Source organism: Somniosus microcephalus, chromosome 25 (assembly GCF_052327205.1).
Source record: "Somniosus microcephalus isolate GS21.2 chromosome 25, FLI_Smic_1.0, whole genome shotgun sequence".
In the NCBI taxonomy this organism is placed as follows: Eukaryota; Metazoa; Chordata; class Chondrichthyes; order Squaliformes; family Somniosidae; genus Somniosus; species Somniosus microcephalus.
This window is the reverse complement of record NC_141011.1, coordinates 42,809,495-42,823,861: the sequence shown is the minus strand read 5'-3', so window position 1 is coordinate 42,823,861 and position 14,367 is coordinate 42,809,495. Positions and strand designations below refer to the sequence as shown.

Genomic DNA, 14,367 nt, shown 5'->3' with positions numbered 1-14,367 from the left:
TGCAATTTAGTATGCTGTATTCGCTGCTCACGCTGCGGTCTCCTCTACATTGGGGAGACCAAATGCAGATTGGGTGACCACTTTGCGGAACACCTCCATTCAGTCCGTAAGGGTGACCCCGAGCTTCCGGTCGCTTGTCACTTTAATTCTCCCCTCCACTCCCACTCTGACCTCTCTGTCCTTGGCCTCTTACACTGTTCCAATGAAGCTCAACGTAAGCTCGAGAAACAGCACCTCATCTTTTTATTAGGCACTTTACAGCCTTCTGGACTCAACATTGAGTTCAACAATTTCAGACTATAACCCCTGCTCCTATTTTTTCAGACGGCAGTTGTTGATGATTCTGCCATCCCCATTTACAACATTTAGGGGTCGATTTTCATTGAACCGTGGAGTTGGGATTGGAGGCGTGCGGGGGGTTAAAGTCCCGAATTTGGGGCTCCCGACGCCATCCTGCCCCCAACCCGCCTCCATGTAAGTTTCAAAGGAGGTGGGTACCCGCCCCGCACTGGGACCCGCCTACCCGAGGCGGGAAGGGATTAGTGCCAATTAACTGCATGTTAACAGGTACTTAACAGGCAGTTTTTAGCCTAATCCCTATTTTAAACCTTGAAGTGTGGGATTCCCGATGGCTCCAAACCACGCCAAGTTAGAGGAGTCAGGCCGTCGGGTTGAAGGACTTGGAGGGGTCGAGATGTCGGTGCTCAGGTGAGTGATGTGTGCATGAGTGCAAAGGTAAGTGTGTTTGGTGTGTCTAAAGTGTGTAAAAAAGTTTAAATTACCTGTACTTACCTTTTCAGCCTTCCTTCCTCTAGGTTTCAGGAGTCCATCATCTAACCGGCACAGAAAGCAGAATGGCTGCGATCTGTCAAAAGTGACAGCCTGCAGCTTTCTGTGCCGGTGAGATTTCTAACTGAGTCTGTGTAGAAGGACTCAGGTTAGAAGTAAGACTGTCAGTGTTTGACAGCTTCAAACAGCTGTGAAACACTGATATTTCATCTGTCAAAACGTCTTGACAGATGAAATTTCAGTCTGTGACGTCACCTGTTGCCGGGTGGTCCTTAATTGGCCTGCTGAGCCCGCTGGGCGGGCTCAACAAGGTCAATCAAGTTAACATCGCGTGGATTGGCTGCATCTCGATGGAGGCGGGACTACAACCCCGAAAGTTGTAGTCCCACCTCCTTCCCGACTTCTGAATGAAAATCACCCCCTTAATCTCTCCTGCCTTCCATCCTAGCGCAGACCGTCCCTTTTGTTCCTTGCTCCCCTCCCTTTCCCTGCCTCTGCACCTGCTTAAAACCTGTTACATCCCTAACTTTTTCCAGTTCTGACAACAGGTCACAGATCTGAAACGTTAACTCTGTTTCTCTCACCATGGGTGCTGCCTGACCTGCTGAGTGTTTCCAACATTTTCTGTTGTTATTTCAGATTTCCAACATCCGCAGTATTTTTCTATTGTAATCTAAACTGCTACTTCAGCGCAGTACTGAGGGAGTGCTGTATTTTCGGAGATACTGTCTATCAGTTGGCATGTTGAACTGAGGCTCCATCTGAATGTCCAACACTTTTCAAAGAGCAGGGAGTTCTCTTCGTGTCCTGACTGTAGTGTATGTACCTTAAGAGAGAACTACTTTTACAGCTCCTGTATACTGTAGTACCGGCAGTGACCACACCTGTATATAAGCCTTGAGCAGGCATCTGTACTGTCAGTCTTTAGACTACCCTCCTCCAGTAAACACCTGTTGATTGTTAATTTACAGCCTCCGTCTAGTTATTGGAAAAACATCATACTTTAAGAATCACGGATTCAACAGTGGCGACGAGGTCGATTCGAATCTACCTGCAACTCTGCATTTCCTTCAAGGATTCGCTCCGGGAGGACGGTGGAAGAAAGTCGAGGCCAGAAGCACGGGCGTCGACCACGAGCAACCGCCCAGTCATCCGGCAGAGAGTGAACATCGCAGGGGAGGCTGTTGAGAGCTGGGCTTGGTTCTCCAGCCACGACGACCCAGCAACAGACTGGCAACAGGTACAGCGCAGACCCTTCCCAGACAGCGGCGGCTGGAGCCGACCGACGGCACAAAAAAGGCCGAGCAGCGTTGACGGGGTAAGAGAGAGGGTGAAGTGCACAGGGCGCAGCCAAGGGTTGAAGACCAAGCGGCGTCGACGGAAAACAAAAAGAGAGAGAGGGTAAAGCACAGCCAGGGTTCAGGACCGAGCGGCGGCAACGAGAGAGGCACACAGGAGAACGCGCAGAGCGCAGCCAGGGCTCAAGGGCTGAGCAGCGTCCGCGGGGAAAGAAAGGAAGCGCAGGAGATGCCATTGAGCCGCGGAGAAGAAGGGAGAGCGCGGGAGACGCCATTTTAGAAGCCACAGCGGAGAAGAAGGGCGAGCGGAGAAGAAGGGAGAGCGCGGGAGACGCCATTTTAGACAGTTTAACCACACCCAGGGATGCCGAAGAGTGGCAGTGTCACTGCGTTCGACAATGAAGTCGAAGATTGGGCGACATATGTGGAACGCATTGAGGTGTACTGCAAGGCGAATGAAGTGCCAGATGCTAGGAAAGCACTGGTTTTGTTGAATTCCATGGGTGCAAAAACTTATGGCTTACTGCGAAACCTAATAACCCCAGAGAAGCCAGTGGATAAGGATTTCGAAAGCATAGTGGAAATCCTACAGGACCACTTAAACCCCACACCGCTGCTGATAGCAGAAAGATTTAAGTTCCACAAAAGGAACCAGCATAAAGACAAAAGTAATGCTGAGTACTTAACGGAACTGCGCAAGCTATCGAAACACTGCCAGTTTGGATTGGGACGAGCAGATACATTAAGGGACAAGTTTGTGTGTGGGCTTCAAAGTGAAGGAACCCAGAAACGGCTTCTATCAGAAAAGGATCTTACGCTGGACAAGGCTTTCAGCATGGCAGTATCACACGAAGCAGCCGCAGGGGGCGCTGCAGAGATACAACGGTGACCGCAAGAATATGGCACCAATGAAATGTCATATGGAGCAGGGAAGTGTTATCGCTGTGGCAGAACAACACACGACCAGAAGGATTGTTGGTTCAAGGACCAAGTGTGCAGACAGTGTGGAAAAGCAGGACACATAGCAAGAGTCTGCAGGTCAGGGAAGAAAACTAGCAGCAAGAAATCTCCACAGGAGAAGTACAAAAAGGTACATAAGGTGATGGGCAGTAGTTCAGACGAACAGAAAAGTGATACAGACTCCGGAAGCAAGGAGCTGGGTTGTCTGAAACTACATAAGGTAATCAAAATGGAGGATCACCAGACTATCTGGGTCACGCTCAAGATAGACGGAGTCCAAGTTAAAATGGAATTGGACACAGGATCAGCCCTAACAGTCATAAACCGAAGGGACTACAAGTGGCTATTTTCACATATACCCTTGAAAGCTACAGAGATTGTCTTGAAGACGTACACGGGGCAAAAAGTCTACCCCAAAGGAAAAATAAGGGTGAACGTGACATACAAAGGCCAGGAAATACCCAAAATGCCAGATGGAGGACCACCACTACTAGGACGTGAATGGATCCGGAAGATACAATTAGATTGGCATTCCATACAGGCACTGAAGGTTGAGGCCAAAAAGGATGACGACGTCACACCTGGACGACTGTCAAAAATGCTAACTGACGCACAAGAAGTATTCCAGGAGGTCCTTGTTCTGACTCGGAACACTAAAAGGCATAACAGCGACAATTAAAATAGAGGAAAATGCAAGCCCAAAGTTTTTTAAGGCCAGACCGGTGCCTTATGCGATCCGACCAGCCGTCGAAGCAGAGCTGGAAGGTTTGGAACATTCAGGAGTACTGTCCAAAGTGGACTGGAGTGAATGGGCTACACCCATCGTTCCTGTAATGAAGAGGTCGTTGAGTAATACGCCTGGGGAACCAAAGAAGGTCCGCATCTGTGGGGATTTTAAGGTGACAGTGAACCCAGTCCTTCACACGGTACAATATCCGCTTCCACGGATTGAGGATATTTTCGCCTCACTATCTGGAGGTAAGCGCTTCACTAAGATTGATCTGGCCCAGGCGTACCTGCAAATGGAGGTAGAAGAAGCCTCGAAACAATACCTCACGATCAACACTCATAAAGGTCTCTACCAATACAACCGGCTGGTGTTCGGGGTAGCATTGGCTCCGGCTATTTGGCAAAGGGCAATGGATCAAGTCCTGCAAGGGATTCCAGGGACCCAGTGTTATTTGGACGACATCCTGGTCACGGGCGAAAATGACAATGACCACCTCGCCAACCTGGAGAAGGTGCTCACCAGATTAAAGGAATATGGGCTACGAGCTAATCGCCACAAGTGCGAGTTTTTCCAGAAACAGATCTCGTATTGTGGCCACGTTATTGATGAAGAAGGGTTACATAAGTCCCCTGAAAAGATTGAGGCAGTAGTCAAGGCTCCAGCACCGGAAAATGTGTCACAACTGAGGTCGTTCCTCGGGCTGGTGAACTACTACCATAAGTTCTTACCAAATTTGTCTACAGTATTACACCCACTGAACACCTTACTGCAAACAGGGGTACCATGGAGGTGGAATGACGAATGTAAACGAGCTTTCCAGAAGTGCAAAGAATTGATCACATCAAAAGAGGTGTTGGCCCATTTCAACCCAGCACTACCAATTCGGTTGGCGTGTGATGCATCACCCTATGGTGTTGGAGCGGTGCTTTCGCACAAATTCCCAGATGGGTTGGAGAGGCCAGTAGCCTTTGCGTCTCGGTCACTAACCTCAGCCAAGCACAACTACGCCCAGATTGACAGGGAGGCCCTCAGCCTAGTATGGGGAGTGAAAAAGTTCAACCACTATCTGCATGGGCAGAAGTTCACCTTGCTGACTGACCACCAACCACTTGTCTCCATCTTTAATCCAAAGAAGGGCGTTCCGGTGATGACTGCACAACGGCTACAAAGATGGTCCCTTTTTCTAGGGGCGAACCAATATGAAATAGAGTATAAGGGCACGAAACAGCATGGAAACGCTGATGGGCTATCATGCCTGCCACTGCCTACTGTGGAGGAAGCACCAGCAGTGGACCCTATCGAAATATTTTATTCATCGATAATTAAACGCTTGCCAGTAACTAACGCGGATATAGAGAAGGAGACCCGAAATAATCCGACACTGTCTCAGGTATATGATTTGACGGTGAAGGGATGGCCAACACATGGTGACTCACTGTTGCCAGCATTCTCATCCAGAAGAGAACAGCTGTCAGTATGCCAGGGGACAGTGATGTGTGGATCCCGAGTGGTAATTCCACCCAAGTTAAGGGAGAGAGTGCTCAATGAGCTTCACGAAGGCCATCTGGGAGGGGTGAAAATGAAAAGCCTTGCTAGGGCTTATGTGTGGTGGCCGGGGATCGATCAACAAATCGAGGACCTAACAAAGAGCTGCTCCGGATGCCAGAAGGTCCAAAATGCACCACCACATGCCCCTCTGCACCCATGGGAGTGGCCCTCCTCTCCATGGCAACGGGTGCATATTGATTTTGCTGGTCCATTCATGGACTCAATGTTCTTAATAGCAGTGGATGCGCACTCGAAATGGCCTGAGGTGATCAAAATGTCCTCCACCACTACAGAGAAAACGATTGCAGTCCTACGGGCCATATTTGCCAGGAACGGCTTGCCAGAGCAGATTTGCTCTGATAACGGACCACAGTTTGTGTCCGAAGAGTTTCGGAAATTTATGAGAAGGAATGGGGTAAGGCATTACACATCCGCCCCGTATCATCCAGCCACAAATGGATTGGCTGACAGGTTCGTACAAACCTTTAAAACGGCAATAAGGGCCATGTGCGATGATGACATTCCACTACAGCATAAGGTGGACAATTTCCTGTTAGCCTACAGAAATGCAACACATGCGATTACCAACCAGACCCCGGCCATGATGTTCTTTAACCGAAGGTTGAGATCTCGTCTGGATTTGCTCAGGCCAAATGTGCGAAGAAATGTTGAGGATAAGCAATTCCAGCACATCAATGAGAAGCCGACAAGGAGCTTCAATGTAGGACAACCAGTCTTGGCCCACGACTACCGAACAGAGAAATGGCAACCCGGAACGATATGCACACGGCAGGGGCCACTAATGTACACAGTGGATGTCGGGGAGAACATTGTGAGACGCCACGTCGACCAGATCCTCGCGTCACAGGAACGAGTCAACCCCATGTCTCGCGTATCTGGGGATGAACCCGACATACCGGTAGCATCTACCCCAGAAACAGTAGCAGCGGAAACTGATGAACTAACCGACGAAAGGGGGCCAGTATTGCCTCCGCACCAAGAACAAGACACTCAGGAAAGGCGCTATCCAGAACGGATCAGGAAGCCGCCCCAAAGACTGAATCTATAAATGGACTATTTCAGTTAAATGTGCATGTTAAAGTGTTAACTGTTATTTGAATGTTATGGGTACTGTTAATCTAAAAGGGGAGGAATTGTAGTGTATGTACCTTTAAGAGAGAACTACTTTTACAGCTCCTGTATACTGTCGTACCGGCAGTGACCACACCTGTATATAAGCCTTGAGCAGGCATCTGTACTGTCAGTCTTTAGACTACCCTCCTCCAGTAAACACCTGTTGATTGTTAATTTACAGCCTCCGTCTAGTTATTGGAAAAACACCATACTTTAAGAATCACGGATTCAACACTGACCAATATTCCTCCCTCAACTAACACTACCAAACCGATTAACTGGTCATTTTATTGCCGTTTGTGAGACCTTACTGCATGCAAATTGACTGCCACGTTTGCCTACGAAACAAGAGGTTGTAATTCAGAAATAATTTGAGTGATGCACTTTGAGAGATTTTTCAGAAACATGATGAGGCACTGTATAAATGCAAGTCCTTTTTGTCGGGCTTGATGCATGCCAACTGGGCAAAGATCGGTGCATGTTCCGATCCCCATGGAACCGTATGCCAGCATGAGTCGGCACTTTAAGGAGCAGCGAGAGGAAAATTGGGGGATTTTTTTTTCTCAAAGACATTAACTGTTACATCAAAGTAATTTGTTCTGGGTGTCACAAAGAGACATTCAAGCTGGGTCCCTTCCGATTGTAATCCTGCCACAGGTCTCAGTTTAGACATGCACTCTGCTAAAGCCTTTACAAAAGGATTGTTAGTGCCTTGAGTGAGGCTTGTTGATGTTTAGCAGGTTCTTAATGATCTGCTGTGTAATCTGTGGTGGTGGGTTCCCCCTCTCTGTGCCTGATACGGTGTTTAAACAGGCTAGCTTGCATCTTTTTACAGGATTACACTAATTAGTTTAGGAAAAATAAAGAAGTGTGTCGCAGTGCTAAAGACAAGGCATGTTCAAAGATCCATCTATCAAAATTACAACTTATATCTGTAATGAAAAAGCAAATCTTCTGGAAACGCAGCATAATATGTATAGGCTGATCCCTAGTGTTGGGGGTCTGAGTTACGAGGAAGGACTGGAGAGACGAGCTTTAAAACCTGATACATGATCTTATAGAGGTATACACAATTCTTAAGGGAATGGGAAAAAGTAAGCTTAAAGTATTGCTTTAAGTTAAATCATGAGAGTAGAACAAACCAGTAAAAGGTCATTTTGACTGATAATCAGGAATTTCTTCTTCACACAAAAGAATGATCACTGTGTGGAATAATAATTTCATATAAAATAGTGGAGTCAAAAACCCTGGAATCATTTCAAGGAACAATTTGGATACCACGATGGAGGTGGGGGTGGGGGGATGTTAGCATCTCTTTGGATGGATGAATTAAGATGGGTCGAATTGCCTTCTTCATCCATAATTGTCTTGTGAAAAGAGAAAACATTGGTTAACTTTTCAAGTGCAAAATGAGTTCTACCAGAAGGTCCCATCTGAGACATGAACCGAAAAATCAATGGAATCGCCGAATGCGATCCCCCAAACTGGTAAAAAATCCCAGAATCCTACGGCATTGAATCAGATTTTAAATTATTCGGCCACTGTTAAACAATGGTCCTGCTTCTGATGATTGCATTTTGAAATTGGCTGTGGGGGAGAGGATTGTGAAGCAGGAGATTTTTATGTTGGGCTCCATACTTTAAAAAGTACTGGTAAATCTGGTGTTCATGTTCTATGGAAAGTGAGGCTTCATTTGGTTATTTTCTCTCCTCCTCTCCTAAGCACACTGACTCATCCTAGGTCTCAATTCCATGGGGGCCAGCAATCCTCCAGTACCTTGCGTAAGTGGCTATTCTGCATGTGATTCCAAACAGTGAGAGTCAGTAGGCTAATAGAATAGGGGGGACCTCCCAGCCAAGCCCAATCCCATTCTCATCTGACATCCACAGAGGTGCACTTTCCATCAGGAGTCCTTGGATGGTGATCAGGAGTGGGGGTCTCTGGCCTATTTTTATTTCATTCCCTAGCCTGAGGTGTGGATACAAATTGTAGCATCTCTGCCTTCGATACAAACTCTGAGACATGGATGTTTAGTCCATCCTGTCCCGGTCTGTGCACATGAACTGCTGCAGGGTACTATAGTATATAGAGTGATGAAGTCATCAGATTTCTTTATTATTATTTTCATTTGCTAGCACATTTCTGTTGCTCAATACTAATAAAAATGCTTCTGCAATGATGCATTATTTTTCTTTTGGGTTAGGAGACATTTCTTTCCACAGACGGTTGTTGGAGCACGAAATGCTTTGCTACAGGGAGCAGTTGAGGCAGAGACCATTGCATCTTTTAAGGGAAAATTGTAAAAAAAATATGAAGCACAGCAAGGGCAATGGAGAGAGAGTGGGACAGTGGGATTAGTTTTGGATTGCTCTAGCAAAGAGCCAGCACAGATATGATGGGTTGAATAGCCTCCTTCTGTGCTGTAAACATCTAGGGTTCTGTGAGTGCAGTCACGTGCATTCTTGGATAACTTGAGGTGTGAGGCTGGGTGAAGTAGACAAGTTTAGGAGTATATTACCTCGATCGGAGTCTTGTTGAACACTACAGATGGTCCAGTCTTGAGCAATAGAGCTCATGCCAAGCCCGCTTCAGCAAGACAAGGACTATGGACATTTCTGAGAGATGTGATGAAGTGTAATATAAATGCAGCCGCTAGATCCTGAGTGATGTGGGGAGGAGCTCCATAGCATAAATGTGTCTCAGTAGGGAATCTTTCATTGGATCAAGAAATAAAATCATTTTTTAACCTATTCAGTTGTTGCTATACTTGACCAGTTTATATTGCTGACTCATATAAAGATTAATTATGCTGAATTTCCATACAATAATCGTAATGATTTTCATGCAAATAAGAGTCTGTAGTTGTATGATTGATAACCTGCTCCAGGGTGAGAGCTGGGGTCATTCTATACCCTCCAATGAATGGCATGCATTGTCCTTTTACTCCCTGGTATTAGTCAGGACTGGTCTGCTTTCTACAGCTTGTTCATTGCTTGGCTCAATCAGTGGCACTCTCCCCCGTTGACCAGAAGGCTGTGGGTTTGAGGTCATAATCCAAGCTGAAACTTTAGGGGCAAATTTACAAGAACGTGCTGGTAGGCCTTGCCTGTGATTTTTTGATTATGTGACAGCAGCAAGTATGGTTCCCTGCCGTTAGTGCACACTTGAGAATATGGCCCCTTTTGGGTGCTGAGGACTTGCTGCATCATCCTTCAAATGAGACATTAAGCCAAGGTCAAATCTGCCTGGATATAAAAGGTCCCATGGAACTATTGGAAGAATAGCAGGGAGTTTTCCCAGTATCTTGGCCAACATTTCTCCCTCTACCAACACCATCACAAACATTAACTCATCATTCATCTCCTGGCTGTCTGTAGCTGGTGCAGACTGCCTGCTACCTTTACCTACATAACACTTCAAAAAGTAATTAATTAATTAATTAATTATGTGAAGAGCTTCAAGACATTAGGTGCTGGATACATGAGAACAGTCAGGCAGTATAAAGGCAGGCTTTCAAACCTCAGCCAATCCCTACTCTGAATGCCAAATAGTGGGCATTCCACCTAATTTCTTCCCTCTACCTGTCTGGCACATACCCCATCTAATCCAGACTGAAACCAAAATTCTCCCACTCCATTGCCATAGATGTCTCCACTTGGGACCACCATGCCAGTCCTTGTAAACCAAGGCAGGCTCACCTGTAATATGGCTCTAAACCAACATGGAAACGAGTACAGCAGATGACCGTGTTCATTACGCAAGACTTTATATTGTTTTTCCATTTGAGGAAGGATACTCCCCAATACTAACTGCAGTCAAAGGTGTCCTTGTATATAAGTTCAAAGATCCCATGGGTAGAGGAAGAGAAACCCTTGCACTGCAAAAGGTGACTTCAGAACATACAGAGTTAACACACATATCAAAAATGTTGTCTAGTAATTCAGTCCGATGCAACCTATATCCATCCTTCAATCCTTTCCTTATGATACTGATTAAGGCAAAGGGGATGAATAGATTGAGCAATCATTCCTATGGCAACCTACGGGACACATTCCTTTTGGAGACGCGCCCACTCAGGCTAATTACATTCTTAACTTGTCTAAGAAACAGCATGCTAATTAGATGCTTTACCAGCTTCATTACATTAGCTTCACTGGTTAGATGATTTTACATTTGTAATGAATTCAGAAAACTCCACATATTGAGGGGGGAATCATTAAGCAGCATTTAAGCACAAGATGATTTGCTCTCTCTACCTTCAAATTTTGGGTCATTTTTAGAAAAAAATAATTGTATAAAGCCACCCGACATGTTGCAAGTAGAACTTATAAAGCTGGCACTCTATTTCTTGATTTCTTTCCTATTTTCTCCATTTTCTCTCCCTCTGTGTGTTTGATTGGATCAGGCACTCTGTGGTGAGCTTCTTGGCATGTTCCCCAGAGCAGGTGGGATGATCCAAGGAGATGCCCATTGCCTTGTTCCTTCCATTTAAGTAGGACAGATCGGGTGATGGCCTTCTCTGTGGCCACCTTCAATGTCATTCTGTTATTTTCCAACAAGAGGCACAATCCCAATGGGCAAGTCACATGATGTCTTTGGAAGCAAGTGCTTTGATCCCTGATTTTCTTTCCACCCCTCCTGAAGCTGCTGACACATCCTTGGGTACATTACCGCAGTTACTGGCAGTCCTCCAATACCTCCATTCTCCATGTTCATTACTCATAACTGAGCATTGCCAGACTATTTGACAATGGAGGCATCATAGCCAAGCTCAATGCTGTTCTCATGTGACATCCACACATGCACTTCAGAGATAGATAGTGAGCAGGTGTAGCTTCTTTTTAACCCCTGCCCTCCCTCTCCAATGATGCAGAGGCCAATTGTCAACTGCCACCAAACCAAGATCAGCTAAATCAACACAGACCAGGGATCGAGTCTGGGATCTTCTGATCTGTGTGGCTCAGTACCACATTTACCCACTGTGAGCCACTGAGGGGCTCGAGGTTTATATGGTGGAAGCCAGCTATAGTATCAAGGCAAATTAGGTGAAGGAAAGAAAAAACATGCACTTATAGAATGCCTTTCAGGTCTTTAAGACATCCTGAAGCACTTCACAGCCAATGAATTTACTTTTGAAGTGCAGTTATTGTTACGTAGGTAAATGTGGCAGCCATTTTGCATGGAGTAAGGTCCCACCAACAACATTGAATGAACGGCTAGATAATTTTTATTTGGTGGTGTTGACTGAGGGAGGAATGTTGGCTGAGACACAGCTCCCAGCTCTTCAAATAGAGTTGTGGGATCCTTCATATCCACCTCAACAGGCAGATAGAGCCCTGGTTTCACATCTTGTATGAAAAACAGTACCACTGACAATGCAGCACTCCCTCAATACTGCACTGAACCGTCAACCGAGATTATATGCTCAAGTCTCTGGAGTGAGGTTTCAACCCACAACCACCTGATTCAGAGGCTGTCTAAGTTAGTAAAAAAAAACAATTTCAGAGTCCTTTACCCATCAGAGTTGCTGCCAAATTGCACAGTTCAGATTTACAGGATGATCCCAAATTTAACCTGCCAACAGTGCTGTGGATAGAGACCAAACAGTAGCTGCTCCTCAATCGAAATTCAGTGATGGAATTAGTACTGCACGTCCAAGCTGAGACTGGGATTCCTCTAGACTTGCTCAAGTACAAAAGAGGCAGACAACAGGTGGTTATACCAGCCTCTTGTCAATTATTGCACCTGGAAATTACCTGATAATTAAAGGGAAAAGTGATTGGCATCAGTTTTTTATTTTGTTTGTCTACAAACATGTGACAGGGCCGAGTCAACTACATTCAATTCATCATTAGTTCTGTTTAGACTAATGAAAATGATGCATGACTCTTCTCCCTCCCTAAGCCAAAGATTTTGCTAAGCACTTAATGAAACAGGGCCCCTTTAAAGCACAAATATTAGGGTAGGATTTAAAGAGACATTGGCCTAGAAATTCATTATAGCCACTTTTGGGGCGGTAAAGTCGGGCGGCCGCTAAAGTTTGCGCCCGGCGCAAATTCGAGGCCACTTCGCCGATATTCATTAGCTTCGCCCTAAGAGTTTGCTCGAGCGCTAAAACTGGCGATGCACGGCTCTCTTTAGGCGCTAAGCCGGCGGCCCGGGCGCTAACACCGGAAGTTGGGCGCAGGGCAGGTGCGGCGAGCTGCTGATTGACGGCAGACACTCTGGCTCCGGTGAGCTCTTAAAGGGGGAGGGTGGATTTGTTTTTTTGAAAGGCCGAGACTGCTGTATTTGTGTTGTTGGGGAGGGCTTCTCTCCATCAGTTTGTTATGTGGTACCGGCATCATCATCTCCTCCTCCTCCTCCTCCTCCTCCTCCTCCTCCTCCTCCTCCTCCTCCTCCTCCACCATCATCATCTTTGTCTCTCACAAAGTGTTGCAAAACGGCTGCTTTTACTACTGCAGGAGTGCCCTTTAATTTGCGCTCCCCGCGGCCCGCCTCGGCTGTGTACCGTTCCACTTCTCAGTCGTTCGGGCCGCCAGGCGCACAATGGGGCGGCGCGAGTGAAGTTCCGGTTCCGGGCGCACAAAGGGCATTGCACGACGAAATGACGTCATGATCTGCGCGCGCAGCTGAGCGCGCGCAAAGACTTTGCGCCGGCGCTAAATGTCTACTGAAGTTGGGGCGAGGCGCAGATCGCGCTGCGCCCGGGCGCTAAGCGCCTAGCGCTCGAGATCTACTCCTCCTAAGGCGTTAACGGCTGGCGCAGCCAACTGAATTTCTAGGCCATTGTCCCTTTCAGAGACTCCAGCACATATTTAATAAGTATCATATAACGTACAAGGGTATTGTTCTATGAGGCAGCAATAAGTGGAAACTGTGAGGGTGAACCTTGATAACAGCAGAAAACGCTAGAAAAACTCAGCAGGCCAGGCAACATCCGTGGAGAGGGAAACCCTTCTACAGAACTGAGGAAAAAAAGGCAGGAAATGAAAAGATTAAAAGGCAGTTTGGGGGCTGGGAAATGGGGGAGGGGATGAAAGAAGAGACATTAAGAGATATTCAAGGTGAGATGAGATAGTAATAGGACAGGTAAAGAAACAAACAATGACTCTAGATGAAGTGTGAAATGCGCTGGCAGAGTGAAAGACAGCTGCCACGTGGGAGAGAGAGGAAAAAAAAGGAAAAGGCACAAACCAAAAGTGTGGATAAAAAATATAAAAATATAATAGGGGCCGAGGTTATGATCTGAAATTGTTGAACTCAATATTGAGTCCGGAAGGCTGTAAAGTGCCTAATCGGAAGTTGAGGTGCTGTTCCTCGAGTTTATGCTGAGCTTCCGTGAAACAATGCAAGAGGCTGCAGATGGTGAGGTCTGAGTGGGAATGGAACAGTGATTTGAAATGACAGGCGACCGGAAGCTCGGGGTCACCCTTACAGACTGAACGGAGGTGTTCCGCAAAACGGTCACCCAATCTGCGTTTGGTCTCCCCAATGTAGAGGAGACCACATCGTGAGCAGCGAATAGAGTAAAATAGCTCTAGCTGGCAATTTCTATATAATATATAGAACGTGAGCTTTCTTCACTGCTTGCAAGAATGCCACCTGCTACAAGGAGGGAGAAAAAGACTTCGCAAGAGGAGAAGCCTTGGATAACTCCTGTCAGCTGGTTGGGGGAAACCTAAGACTAGCAACCTCTGCTCGTGCTCTCGACGCAGATGAAGCGAGGGACAGGCAAACAAGGGTGGAGAAGAAAATAACCCAGAGGGACTATTTGCCCTTACACAAAGAAATTATTGGAGTGAAATTCTAACAAAGAATTAAAGCCACCTACAGAGGCAATCTTCATGGCATTTAAGATGACGAGCAAGTGAATGGCCTACTATCAAATCCAAATTGACTCCGAGC

At 46.5% G+C, this 14,367-nt stretch overlaps 1 protein-coding gene across 3 annotated transcripts in view; it reads left to right on the top strand.

Moving 5' to 3' along the window:
- The window catches only part of prdm16 (PR domain containing 16), a 963,872-nt gene that overhangs the window by 95,343 nt on the left and 854,162 nt on the right, over positions 1–14,367 (top strand). The gene's annotated exons all lie outside the window — the stretch shown is intronic.